General features: G+C 39.5%; 1 non-coding gene across 1 annotated transcript; it reads right to left on the reverse strand.

The window, feature by feature from the left end:
- Positions 1-14,829: 14,829 nt before the first annotated feature.
- On the reverse strand, positions 14,830-14,914 carry TRNAM-CAU. Its single transcript is given in 2 exon segments — positions 14,830-14,865; positions 14,877-14,914. It is a non-coding gene; the product is annotated as a tRNA-Met (tRNA).
- Positions 14,915-15,676: the final 762 nt, after the last annotated feature.

Consider the following 15,676-nt stretch of genomic DNA (forward strand, 5'->3'; position numbering starts at 1 on the left):
TTCATCATAGGAGGCCGATTGGAACTCCTTGAGACAACTAGCCTCGGCCTCTCTAAGCACAAGATCAAGGGGGTTAGCATCTATAGCCTTTTGAAGGTCATCCAGCTTCAACCTCAAAGACTTGACCCGTTCATGAAGATTTCCTTGCTTGAATAAAAGACGTCTCAGGGGAGACTTCAAGCAGGTGAGTTTCTTAACAACCGAGAACATAGTGACCCCTTGAATCTCCTTAACCCATTCATTAGAAACACACTGTTTGAAACCCTCCTTGGACACTAGGAAATTAGCGAACTTAAAGGGTTTAGGCCGACCATGTTTCAAATTGTGTAACTTGAGAATGCATGGGGTGTGATCCGAGACACGGTAAGGATGATATATAGCATAAGCATCAGGATAAGAGTCCAAGAAGTGAACATTACCCATGATCCTATCAATCTTTTTTAACACACCCACTCCTTGTTTCGGCTTTTGATTCCAAGTGAAGTGCATCCCATGGCTCTTGACATCAATCAGCTCGTTATGTTGGATGCAATCATAAAACTCTCTCATTCCAATAGATAAGGTCGACGATCCAACAAGACAATCCTCCATAGACAAAGCCGAGTTAAAGTCACCCATTACCACCCATGGCCTATCACGAACAAAGTTTTTGTGTTTACACAGATTTTCCCATAAGACTCTTCTTTCCTGGTACTTATTTTCAGCATAAATAAACGAACAAAACAACACTTTGTTATCCGATTTCCGGCGAGTTTGCACATGAATAACCTGGTCCGTATAGTGAATGACCATAAGATCCACCAACTCCTTATTCCAGCCAACTATAATCCTTGTACCCCTTGAGCAGCTACTACTATTAGAGCACCAATCCCAGCTGCGGAAAACCCCTTTGCACACTCTATCCAAATTCGAAATATTAACATGCGACTCCAACACTGCACAAATATTAATATGATTTTCAGTAATTAATTGGCGAACCTCCTTTTGTTTCAGGGGCTGGTTCAAGCCCCTAACATTCCAAACCATAAAGCTATCCATTAACACCCTTTAGACCGGGAGTGCTTGCCCCCTCAGCTGGTTTTGACTGCGTATCCGCAGCCATAAATTCAGACATTTCAGTGTGAAGATCATCTATAACCCCTTCCTCATCATACAGACTTCGAATCGGCTCATTCACATAGCTCAGGTCCACAACAGGAACCCCTTCCACCTTATCAGCACTAGAAAGCGCCTCAAACGAGTTCTGGACCTTTATATTGCTGTTGTTTTTACCATTACCTCCATTTACCCCCGTACTCGTGCCTCCCTTATTAATAATCTCATCATCTTTTTTTGTTCCATACGTACTAGCTCCAGGGGTACCGTTTCCTCCATTAAAACCCTTATTCATACCAGCCCCAGACGGGTTGGTTTTTTGTTTATACACAAATTTAGCCTTTTGCTTCTTCTGAGGAAAGACATGTTTAGCCGTTTTCCTTTTATCAGTCACAAAACCATCCTGATCAATAGAAACTTTTTTCTGCAGCTCCGGTTGACTCTTCGGACACGATGAGACATCATGGCCAAAAAGGCAGCAAGTAGGACATCTTTTCGGTCTCCATTCATATTCAACCTTGACTTCCTCCAGAACATACCCCTCTTCAACCAACTTAGGAACGGCTACAACGATATGATCTTTCAATTCCTTATCAGCTGAAATTTCAACCATAGCACGAGCAAAACTTGACCTACCCCAATTATCAATACACATATCAGCAATGTAATTGTCTAACCTCTTCGGGATCCCAATTTTCGATGCCAGAAGACTCAGGCCATCATCCGTGTAGACAGCAATAGGCACATTATGAAACTTTACCCACACAGGGACCGATTTGATCCCATCCTTTCTAAGTGTTACTGTCAGGGTCCACACATTGAGAAATAACGGGACTTTCCTGATAAGCCAAGGACCACCTTCAAGGACCTTATTCATACCTTCAGACGAATCAAACTTAAAAAAGAAAAACCCATTGGAGTTCATCATAGCCTTAGAGAATCCATACTTATTCCAGACATTTTTTGCATAATACTCTACTACTGGAAACGGAAGTCTACTACCCAAAAAATAACCATACAAGACATTAGTAAACCTATCCTGAACTTTCTGCACCGCTTCTTTCGGGATCACAATATCAGCATTCTCCATTACCTCCTGGGCCTCTACCAGCCTAAAGTTCACCACCCTTTTAACTCCACCAGAAGACTGAAGTTTATCAGCATACGAGACAGGTTTTGTCACATTCACACTAGGATCTGCTTAGCAATTAGCTTTTTCAGTAGGTGTCAGCACCGGTACAGTCACCTTCTCCAACTCATCAATAATGTTGATTACCCTTTGCTCATTACGTACCATACCACGTCTAGGCAACATCGGGTTCCCATCAATATTCAGAGGTCTAGCAAACATGGAAGCTTTATCTCTCAACTCCTGAACACCCACCGGCTTTGAGCAAATGAACACATCCCCATACATTTTTTCAGAAAAAGACATAAACCCTAGATCCTCCAAACCATTATCTTTGCTAGGGTTTTCCGCATCACTACTCTTAACAGGTAATGGCGGCTTACCCCTATCATCTTTCGGGACATTATCTTTCGGGTTCATACTAGAAACAGCAGCAGACCATGCACTAGAAAACTAAACGCATGCAACGTAGGAACCAGCAAAACCCTAACAGCCGACAAGAAACCAAATACGTAAAGAGCACATGCACCGAATCAATACCTTGGTGAAAACTAGTCGCAAATCAGAAACCCTAATCCGCCACCAAATCCAAAACATACAACGACTCCAAATAAGCTGACACAAGATTCAACCCAAGCAAATTGGCAACAAACCCTAGCAAGAAAACGAAACGAAAAAAACCCTAGACCTGATTTCAAAAGATTAGAAACCACGGTAGAAGTCTAGAAACCTTACTCAGAAGGATCGACAACACCACAATTGCTAACCCAGATCAATCAAGAATAAGATCAGATGAACAAGAAGCTAGGGTTCCTCAGTTGTCGCCAAAATCGCCCAGAGCCACCAGAACAACACTTTGGACAATTTTTTTATTCCAACTTTGTTTCTTCTTATAACCCAACCCATCCTTCATGTTCTTCTTCTTGAAATCAGGTTTGTTATAAAAAGTTTTGTGACCTTTTCTAGCAAATTTTGGAATCTCAGACTTTTCAATTTCAAACATTTTGAAAACTTTGTCAATCTTATCTGAAATCACATTCTGAATCGGGACTTCAAGATCTGAGAATGATTTGTCCAATCAAATCATGGTATAAACCAATCCTTTAGAATCATCATTCGCCTTTTTCTCAGATTTTGAGTTTTTCAGATGACCTTCATGAAAACTACCTTCATTTTCATCCTGTGATTCAGATTTACCTATTTCAACCGACTCTTCTTTCAACACACTTTCAACGACCTTACCTACCACCTCTGAATCACTTGAATCACCACTAAACTGTATAATTTAGCACTTTAATGAACCAGTATCTAACCAAACAACCGGACACTACCCGAAACATCAAAATTACACTAGAAGCACTGTTTTAACATTACCAAGCTAGTTATGGTCCCCGAACACCATAACACCTCCTAAAAATATCTAATAACCAAGACATGTAACTAACACTTGAAAATGAACAAGATTGTAACTAGTTAAGTTAACCCCTAATCTAAGACCCCCCCCCACCTAGTGGACGGCCCCAACATGGGCCCCACTCTTGATTTTGTTACAATTAAAAATAAGATCTTGTTTCCCCATAATAAGCACATTACACAAAGGTTAGAATGAGAAGATGGATATAAGAAGAACATGAGAGATCAAGAACTCATAACCTTCACATAATAACACACACTTAGCTCTCTCCCCCCTCTTGCTAACTCAAGGCCGAACACACACTCACACACATCCATCATCATTCAATCTTCTTCAACCATTCCAAGTGTATACAAGGGTGCTAGAAGCAAGACAAGGAAGCTTGGTGGCTTTAGATCTTGAAGGACCTCTCTTATTTTCTTTTTTCCTCTTCATTTCTTCACTTGAATCATCCCTAGCCTTGTGCTAGCGGTAAGAACCTTGATCTATCTATTTTACTTCTATTTTAAGTGGTTAATGATGAATCATGATAAAAAACATCAAGAGCACTAAAGATCATATGAAGTGAACATTAACATAAGCTTGTTTAAGGAAGATATCTTGATGAATGTAAATTGTTATGCTTGTTGATCTTTGATTGTTTGTAGAAATGATGTTGATCATCATCAGATCTTGCTAGATCATGATTAAAAACATAATCTAGCAAGGTGTAAGCATAGAAATTGTTGTAGGATGATGGATCATCCACACTAAATCATGAACTTGAAGGAAAATAATGTTTTCTTGAAAAACCATGATCAAGTAAGTTGGTAATCATATAGATCTACATATTTACGAATGATTTCTAAAGAAACCAAGTTAAAAATATAAGTTTCATTAAATCTTGGTTCTTGCAGAAACAAACATCATTTTTGGTGGTTAAACAAGTGTAGAAACACTTGTGTAACAAGAAGATTTCATAAAGAAGTATTTTTAGAAAATATGATTTGAAGTTGTAAACATCTAACTCCTTTAAAAATGAAGTTTTTAAAGAAGTAAACACATTTTAAAGGGTAACAAGACTTACTAAGAATACTAGTAAGTTACTACAAATTTTTACAAATATTCAAGTTCATGAAGTAGTAGGATATGCATGATTTTGGCAAGATTGGTAAGTAAAGGTTGTTTGTTGATGATTGTAAATTGATTGTGATGATTTTTACAAAAGAAAATGATATGCTTAAAAGCATGGAAACCTCCATTTTTAGGGGAAACTATGGCAAAATTTTCTAAAAATATAAACACTTAGAAAAATATTTTTAAACAAATATTTACACGTGTATTTTTAAGCCATAAATTGTTACATAAACTTTGCGATAAATTTTGGTTACAAAAATACAAATATTGGAGGTTGGTTTTTATAAATAAAAGTGACTAAATTTGTATTTAGGAAATATATATTTAGATGACACCATGTGTGTGATTATTTGTATACTTTGTGTATTAGTTATATTATTTTAGGAGTTGAAATATTATAACTCACAAAAATACCAAGAAATTACCATCCAAAATAATACCAAAATTCCAAAGAATAAATGTATAAGCTTACATAAAAATATTGGAGAACCGAACTATGAAATGTAACTTACAAAATATTCTAGAAGATTTATTCACAAAGAATATTTTGGTAAATAATATTTTGGGACACCAAAGAAGTAAAAATATGATTTTTACAATTACCACAAAAATATATCATATTTTTGACAAGGAAAAATATATTATATTTTTGACAAGTATGAAATATATATTTTCTTGAAATTTTAGAAGATATATTATTTTTAAGAAATATATATTTTCTTACACAAACATGAGATACAATATTTTTGGGAAAAATATACACTTTCTTAAATAAATGTGAAATATGTCATTTTTGGGAAAAATGAGTTTATATATATATTTTCCAAGTGGACTTGAAAATATATTATTTTTGTAATTTATAAGGGAATACAAATATTTTTGCCAAAGAAAAACTATAAATAATTTTTCTAAATAATATTCCTTAAATTATATATTTTGGAAATATATATATATAGGATTTTTATTAAGGATACTATTCCGGAAAATTTAATGCGGAATTATGTATAAAGAATACTTAATAAATATAATAAAAATACGTATTCTTGTACGTATAAACACACACCGGAATACGACCCCAAAACATGGCAAAAATATACTTGTATAAGATACCCCCATCCTTGGGAAAGAAATACAAACATAAATACTTGGGAAGTATTATTACAATAATATTGTTCAACGATTATTCCAAAATTTATAAATATAATTTAAGTTAAAATATTAATTATCTTAACAAATAATTATGTAACTTGGAATAATGCCGAAGACACAAAAGAAACGTAACTTAAGAGCACTAACACTAAGTCAAGGCACGGCCCATTCGTCTAATAGACATTAGTACGTTGTAGGTAGTCGTGTCCACCCAAGGAGCTAGAGTTACGATTGCTGAAGACGCAAGACTGTGAGTTCATGTCCCCCTTTTCTTTTAACTGTTTTCGTTTTAGAACTTCGAGGGTGAAGTACATGTTACAAATGATTACGATTACAAATGGTTTACAAATGAAATGAACTGCTAGATCATGTGAAAGGGTAGGCGTTAGCTTGAGACCATTAATCCTTCAGAAGGACCAAGGGGCATGAGTGATAGATCTATTTGGGTGTTGCGAGCCCCACCCATGAGTCCGTGAGTTGGCTCATGTGGTGACTATGTCGTTCCAGCCGGGATGCCCGGTGCGAAATACGCAAAGGATTGAGCCTTCCTACACCGGTTCACACATGTTAATGTATTAGCTACATATTAATTGATCTGTTCATTTTCACATACATACTTTCAATGGTTTTAAAGGTTTGTTCACAAACACACACATGAACTCGCTCAACTTTTGTTGATGTTTTCAAAATACATGTATTTCAGGGAATTAAGGTGGATCTGGCGGGCGTTCGAAAGTTTCAAGTTTTGTAAGAATAAAAGATGTCATCCATGGTCTTGAGATTTGGTTTGGGTGTCCTATCCTGGTCAAGACACCATTCCCAAATCTTGGTTTTTAGAGTCTTTTGATGAGTCCTTGTGAACTCTTAAACAATTTGCATGGGTTGTAAAACTTGAATTTGGAGTCTTGTTTAAACAATGATGTTTGTGATGTTTTCAAATTTATTTAATGGATGACGATCTACGGTTTTATCATATAGATGTTGTTATGATTGAATGCAATGGTATTAAGAAAGTCACACCATAATCACGCTTCTGCAATAGTCAGGGTGTGACAGCTTGGTATCAGAGCTTCGATTGTAGCGAACTAGGATTCCTTCTCGAGTCTAGACTACAATCATTAGGGCTCTCACGAAAATATTTTTACAACATGTTTTCATTGCATTCACGAAACGCCTAGATCAGGAAACAAATATTTTTACAAACAAAAGGCACGAAACACATTTTCAAAATTTATGGTTATGGTTCAGTCTGGGAGACTGGATGGTTCAGTCTGAGAGACTGGCTGGTAGTCTGAGAGACTGGGTGGTTCAGTCTGGGAGACAGGTTGGTAGTCTGAGAGACTGGTTAGTTTAGTCTAAGGGACTAGTTGGTTTAGTCTGGGAGACTAGGTGGTCTAGTCTGGGAGACTAGGAAGGATAGGAAGGATACATGATAACATGATTACACTGATTTGACTGCATGCTAAATGATAGATGTTAATATATGTGCATATGTTATGATTGTTTTGTTACAGACACTATATCTTCGTCTGAGAGTGAACTGTCTGACACTGTCGACCCCATGGCTATTGTTTCTGACGATGAGATTATCCCTGAGCCAGAGATCTTTACCTCCGATACCGAGAGTGATCCGGAGATGATGTCAGATGACGACGACGATTTTCAGCCATTTGCGCTGCACGACTTTGGCGATGATGTACCGCATGCTGATGGTATCCCCGACGAAGATCCCTTTCATATTCCTATTCCTATCCAGGGCCATCTCATCCTCGGACATCCCGATGGTGAGCATGTCGTGGCTCCGATCCTCGCCCCTTTACCTATTGCAACCTTTCCTTTCGAGGATTTGCCTTTTGATGACTTGTTTGATGATGATGTCGATCTTTTTGATGGTCCCCCTGAGGATGCCCAGGGTGATGGAGTTGTAGCTGAGGATGCCATTGTTGTTCCACTCGTTGAGATTCCTATTATTGAGGTTTCCTCTGATCATTCTGTCCCCGATTCTTTTGAGTCTGTGTCATCTTCTGCCTTACAGGCAGTTGGTCTGCGACGTTACGCCACTGATACCGATGACGATACAGCTATGTCAGCTGCACCGATTCCTCCACATGACGATGAGCCTGGACTTGAGCTAGACTTTGTTCCCGACGATCAGCCTGTTGATGCACCCGCTGATCCTGAGCCGATACCTGTCACACCCTGGCTTTACGGAAGCGTGGTTAATTTGGTGTGACTTCTTAATACCATAGCTTAACCATAACAAAGCTATATGAAATAAAACCATGCAAGATCATCCACTTAATTAAGTTTTAAAAAAACCAAATACAATAACATTATCTTGACGGAAACACTTCCTAACGACATAAACATTGTTCAACAAACACAAACATAACATAACATAAACACAGTTTAAGGACTGTGACTTGTCCAGGAAAGAGTCACATTCCCTAAACCCGGATGACCTCGTAACTAGTGCAGCGGGAAAACGTGTCATACCGCGCCAGATCCTTTAATTCCCTGAAATACATGTAAGTTGAAAAATCAACAATAATGTTGAGCGAGTTCATGTGTAAGTGAGTAAATAAACCTTTGTAAGTATAAAAATCCTGGTATGTAGCAAATAAGGGAATTGAGATCACCAATGGTTTGCAAGGCCATTGATATGTGTGAAGTGCAAGTAGGGAGACTCAAACCTAGCAGATTTACGCGTCGGGCACAAAGTCACCCCGAGGTCCGTTTCTAGTTTGGCCTGGGGCTGGGCTCGCTACACCCAGATAGATCTACCGCTCCTGTCCCTCGGTCCTACCATGAGGATTAATGATCTCATGTTGCTCCTACCCACTCACATGATCTAAGTAGTAAACCTCCTTACGCTAACCATACCATGTATAAAGTACTTGTAATCATAGTAACATGTATTTCACCCCCGCAGTTTATAAAACTGAAAACAGTTAAGAGAAAAGGGGGACATGAACTCACAGTGGTGCGTCTCTACCTCCAAATCAAGCAGCTGTGCGACGACCTACATGTACTAACTCTATTAGACGGACGGCCGTGCCTTAGCTTTATGGTTTAAGTTTTTGGGAAATAGTTAGACAACTATTTCGTGTTTACTTTCTGTATATACTTGGTAATTATTTTCCTTCCCAAGGATGGGGGATTTAATACATGTGCGTTCAAAATATATTATTAAGTCTCACTTAAAATATATTCTATTTCTAACTCCAAAATATAAATATTTTTCTCAAAAATATTATATTTTTATTTCACATAATTTTCCCAAAATAATACCTTGACAAAAATACGCGTTCATAAACATTTCTTTAAAATGCATTCGTATTGACGATCGAGTGGTAATAGTAATTACCGGTGTAACTTATATATTTATCGTGAAAGCGTTCGTATTATTTTGGATTCGTTAACATTCGATAATATTATTTTCACCCTAAAAATAATATTTATACACTTCACAAAATAATTGACAAATGACGTTGTGAAAAATATATTTATTAAATATATATTTATCACGTTTAATTTTGTGAAAATCCCACCTCCGATATTTTGTAAATAAAGTCGTGGCGAAACTTGTGTTTTGAAAACATGTCGAAAAAGTATTTCTAACACTTATAGTGAAAATATTTCTAAGTGTTAGGTTTTTGGAAAAATTTCGCCAGAGTTTCCTCAGTAACTGGAGGTGGCCACGCTTTCAAGCGTATCATTTTCTTTTATAAATCAACCCAACAATTTCCTTATTCAATCAAAATAACGCTCAAAGCAACAAACTAGTGAATAAATATGTAAATCGCATAAATTACATGAACTTGTGATTTACTCGAAAATATGAAGTAAATCCCATTATGTTTAGTGGATCTTTATATAAAGCAATCCGATTTCGTAAAAACCTCGTTCTTAGAGAAATTCCATCTTTACAACTTCTCGTCCTCTTTTACAAAAATAGTTATTTTGTCGAAACTTTATGCTACACAAGTGTTTACACACTTGTGTGTTCTAAAAATCATTCTTGTTAATGTAAGATCCGTCTTTAGAAAACATGATTTCTTTGATACTTGGTTCTTTGAAAATACCGCTTGTAGATCCGTAGATCTACTAGTTTTAAACACTATTTCATAATAGAAATCGCTTTTACACAAGTTCATGATTCGTGTGTGGTAGAGTTTCATCCTTTAACCCTTGTTATATCCAAAACAACTTTATGTCATGATCCATGATCATGACCAACCCGGGTTAAACGATGATCCGAGCTACCACAACATAGATCGGGCCTAAATAACTACTCAAAACAAATACTACAAGATTTACACATCAAACAAGCTTTTAACCATCACTTTTAGTGTTTTTAGTAGACTTTTATGCTTTATCTTGTAAGATTACGAGTTTTAACCGTTACATATCATTTTAACCACTTCAAAATAGTTCGAGAAGGTGATTATAGCAACTTACTCCTAGCTCGAGGCTAGGGAAGAATCTAGACACAAAATGAGAGGATAAAAGCAACGAGAAGAGGTCCTTTGAGTTCCGAATGCACCAAGCCTTCTTATCTGTGATCCTTAACGCTTGTATGGTCTTGGAATTGGATGAACTAAACTCGAAAATATGATGGATTGTATAGGGGTGTTCGGCCGAAGCCTTTGAGAGAGAGAGGGTTGTGGAGAGTTGTGAGTGTTATGTTGTGCCATTCCATGTTCTTATAGACAATTAGGGTGATTAATATCCAAGAGTCCATATGTCTACTAGATATGGAACAATTTAGATTAAAATAATCAAAATGGTACATGTGTGGGTCACATTGTGACCGAAATCGGCCAAGGGGGGGGGGGTAGCTAGTTCATTTCTAACCAATTAGTTAGATAATAGTCCGGTTAGTAGTGTGTTGTGCATTACAGTGGGTGTTAGGGTATTCAGGGACCCTAACTGGCTCAGAAAAAAGACAAATAACGTTATTAACAATATTTTCATGTTCCGGGTATAGTCCGGTTGTTCGGTTGGATAGTAATCCGTTAAAGCGTTAAACAAAGCTTTAAAGTGTCGTTAATACCATCTTTAGTGACACAACTTATTCCCGACACTTTGGAAAGTGTCTAGTAATATTTTTCTCATGTTTTGGCACTTTATTCGTTAGCTAAAAGCTGAATTGTTTATTAAAGTGCTGAGTTTTGTGCTTAGTGTACGTTTTAGGCACATCCGATCACTGTACTCATTCCTAGAGACGCAGTTCTACAACCCTTGTATCCCTACACTCACCACTAGTGTAGTAACTATTTCTGGCTCATACAGGCCTTAGAGGCAGTGTCTGCCTGATGCTGGCTTTATCAGCATGTTCAATAGGTTATCCGTTTATAGTGCTACTGTGCTTTTGTGCATCATGTTTGTCACTAAGGTTCAGCATGTAAATAATGTAGTGACAGTAAGTAGAGTATGATGCAAGTATGTACATGTATCAACATTCAAGTAGCAGTTTATCCACAATTTCAGGTAAGCACAGTAATTAAGCAGTAATTAATTATCAATTAAGTCGTACGGATACCTGGTTTAGTTCAGCAGGTAAGTCCAGCTTGTAAGCTACTAGCCCAATTCTTTCCAAAATTCTGAACGGACCAATATACCGCAGATTCAACTTTCCACGCTTCCCGAAGCGTGCCACACCCTTCCAGGGTGATACTTTCAACAAAACCATATCCCCTACCTCAAACTCTAGAGGTTTCCTTTTTCGATCCGCGTAGGCTTTCTGGCGGTCACGAGCCGCACTGATGCGATCTCGGATCTGTGCAATCTTATCTGTGGTTTCCTGGACCACATCAGGACCAAACAACTGTCTATCACCTGCGTCAGACCAACAAAGCGGTGATCTGCACTTGCGGCCATATAAAGCTTCGAATGGCGCGGCACCAATACTGGTGTGGTAGCTGTTGTTGTATGAAAATTCGACCAGAGGCAAATGCTTATCCCAGCTACCGCCCAAATCCATAACACACGCTCTCAGCATGTCTTCCAAAGTCTGTATCGTCCGCTCGTTTTGACCGTCGGTCTATGGGTGAAACGCGGTGCTCATATTCAATTGCGAGCCAAAAGCTTCTTGGAAGGATTGCCAAATCCTTGATACGAACCTTCCGTCTCTGTCAGAAATGATTGAGAGAGGTACTCCATGGCGTGTAACAATCTCTCTCATGTAAATTTCGGCCAGCTTACTCGTATTATCCTTCTCCCTGATAGGTAAGAAGTGCGCTGACTTTGTTAATCGGTCCACTATTACCCAAATAGTGTCATGGCCTCTTGGCGTTCTTGGCAACTTCGTAATAAAATCCATGGAGATTTGTTCCCACTTCCACCTGGGAATTTCAAGTTGTTGCAGAAGTCCTGAAGGCTTCTGGTATTCCGCTTTAACCTTAGCGCATGCTAGACACTTGCTCACATAAACGGCAACATTGCCTTTCATCCTAGGCCACCAATAATAATCTTTAAGATCTTGGTACATCTTATCCGCTCCAGGGTGGATAGAGTACCGCGATTTGTGAGCTTCATCGAAAATAACCTTCCTTAAACCTCCAAACAAAGGAACCCAAATCCTTTTCTCAAAACATAACGTTCCTTCCTCGTTTGGCACTAATTGCTTCTCCATCCCACGGAGATATTCCTCTTCAAGGTTTCTTTCCTTGAGAGCTTCTTTCTGCGCGGCACGAATGCGCAAGGAAAGATCGGTTTGAATAATCATTTCTAAAGCCCTAACCCTTATGGGCTTGATCCTCTCCTTTCGACTTAGGGCATCGGCGACCACATTCGCCTTCCCTGGATGATACTTTATCTCGCAGTCGTAATCATTCAACAACTCAACCCATCGTCTTTGTCTCATATTCAGCTCCTTCTGGTTGAATATGTGCTGTAGGCTCTTGTGATCTATAAAGATTGTGCACTTCGTACCATAAAGGTAGTGTCTCCAGATCTTTAATGCAAAAACCACTGCGCCGAGTTCCAAATCATGTGTGGTATAATTCTTTTCGTGTACCTTCAGTTGACGCGATGCGTAAGCTATAACCTTTTGGCGTTGCATCAACACACAACCCAATCCTTGACGCGAAGCGTCGCAGTATACCACAAAATCATCTGTACCTTCCGGTAGTGCTAAGATTGGCGCATTGCAGAGCTTATCTTTCAATATCTGGAACGCTTCTTCCTGTTTGATTCCCCAATCAAACTTCTTATCTTTCTGCGTGAGGAGCATCAATGGTTGAGCGATTTTTGAAAAATCCCCAATGAATCTTCGGTAGTACCCAGCCAAACCTGAGAATTGTCGAATTTCGGTTGGCGTCTTTGGCATTTCCCAATTCTTAATCGCTTCGATCTTGGTTGGATCCACGTGGATTCCGTCTCCATTCACCACGTGTCCAAGGAACTGGACTTCTCGTAGCCAAAACTCGCACTTAGAGAACTTGGCGTATAACTGTTCTTTCTTCAGCAGCTTCAAAATAGCTCTAAGGTGCTGTTCGTGCTCAGCGTTCGTCTTTGAATAAATCAAGATGTCGTCGATGAATACAATCACGAACTTATCCAAGTAGGGCTTGCAAACCCTATTCATCAAATCCATGAACACTGCAGGTGCGTTTGTCAACCCAAATGGCATAACTAGGAACTCGTAGTGTCCATAACGAGTTCTGAAGGCTGTCTTCGGGATACTCTCCTCTTGTATCCTTAACTGATGGTATCCAGATCGAAGATCGATCTTTAAATAAAAGCTTGAACCTTGCAGTTGGTCAAACAGATCATCAATCCTTGGCAGAGGGTATCTATTCTTGATCGTCAGCTTATTCAACTCCCGGTAGTGAATACACATACGGAAACTACCGTCCTTCTTCTTGACAAACAGGATCGGAGCTCCCCAAGGCGAGAAGCTTGGTCGGATAAATCTCTTGTCTAACAACTCTTGAAGTTGTGTCGACAGTTCCTGCATCTCAGACGGAGCAAGTCTATAGCGTGCCTTAGCCACAGGCGCGGCACCTGGAACTAAGTCGATGTGAAACTCTACTTGCCTCTGAGGCGGCAGTCCAGGCAAGTCCTCTGGGAAGACTTCTGGATATTCCCTCACGATAGGGATGTCTTCGATCCTTGGTTCTGCAGCTTTCTTGTCTATAATGTGTGCCAGAAAGGCAGCACATCCCTTCTGTAAACACTTTCGCGCTTTGAGGCAGATGATAATCCTTAACGGCGTATCACGCTTCTCTCCGTGAACCACAATTGTTTCACCATCTTCGGTTGGGATACGAACGACCTTTTCATGACAAACTATCTCAGCCTTGTTGCCTGATAACCAATCCATTCCTACCACCACTTCGAAGCTTCCCAACTGGACTGGTAGTAAATCCAGAGCAAACTCACGCTCTCCCAATTCGATCACACAGCCTCTGATAACTTCGTTGGCTTCTACTAACTTTCCATTGGCCAATTTGATTGAGTACGGAATATCTAATTTACTAGCGGCTAAACCAAGCATATTCTTAAACTCTAACGACACGAAGCTATAATCGGCGTCAGTATCAAATAAAACGGATGCATAGCGTTGGTTTACATGGAACGTACCAGTAACGACATTGGGATCCTGGCGCGCTTCCCGTGCTTCAATATTGAAAACCCTTCCACGGGCTTGGTTCAACTCTGGGCAATTCCTCTTGTAGTGCCCAAGATCACCACAGTTGAAACATCCGGGTCTCTGCCCGTTTCCACCAGCTTGATTATTCCTTTGATTACGATTCACAGCGCCCGCTTGATTAGCATTGTTGACTCTATTCCCATTACCTCCATTGTTTCCTTGTGGGCGATTTCCATTCCCGCCCCGGTTATTATTTCTGTTTCCGAATCCTCTCTGACCTCCCTGGCCAACAGTGGCCCAACAAGAATCCTTCAAGTGGCCAGGTTATGGGGTGAGAGAGGCTCGAACTCTCGACCTCAGGATTACTCTATTGCTATGAGACCTACGCGCTAGCCAACTGCGCCACCACCCCGGGTCAAGTGGCCAGGTTTTCCACATGCTTCGCATACTTTCACAAAACAATGACAGGGAGGTACCACTGTGGGTCGAGTGGAGAAGAAACAGTCGAATGACAGGCAGGTGTCAGATGAGGAGGAGGTTGAAGAAGTCTACAATGAAACTAGTGCGTTTATGACATCGGGTACTCATCCTTTCTCTTCGAAAGCAGGGGCAAGCACCTCTTCTACCAAGATCTCTAATGGATAGGCTATCTGCTTTCGTCTGAAGGGGCTGCGGTTTTGTGGCTACTTTATCTTTGATGATGGCGGTTGAGGATTGTGTTTTATGTTTTGCATTGTTTGTCTACTAGATGTCGTGTCATGATGTATAGTAGACTAGGTTATGGGGTATTATAGGTCTTTGGTTTCTGTTTTTGATTTACATATATGGGGCATGTCCTGTATATGAACTAGTGTGGAACACATCCTCACCACTTGTACTTATTTGCGGTTGCATTTTAATAGAATCACCGGGGTAACCCTTTACCCAAAAAAAAAAACACTTTCACAGAACAATGGCCAGAATGGTGGCGTTGGCAGGTATTACACTTGGGCTGGGTGCCCATGTATCCTTTCCCTTTCTTTCCACTACCAGCTGTAACTTGAGCTGGCGTGCCTGATTCTCCTTTCTTAACCACCACACTGGTGCCCTGCTTGAAGTTCGTGAATTTCCGTTTGTTACCTCCTGATGACTCGACGTGAGTCTCTTTCTTCTTAGGCTCAGCTTCATCAAACTT

This window comes from Helianthus annuus, chromosome 13 (assembly GCF_002127325.2).
Source record: "Helianthus annuus cultivar XRQ/B chromosome 13, HanXRQr2.0-SUNRISE, whole genome shotgun sequence".
Taxonomy (NCBI): domain Eukaryota; kingdom Viridiplantae; phylum Streptophyta; class Magnoliopsida; order Asterales; family Asteraceae; genus Helianthus; species Helianthus annuus.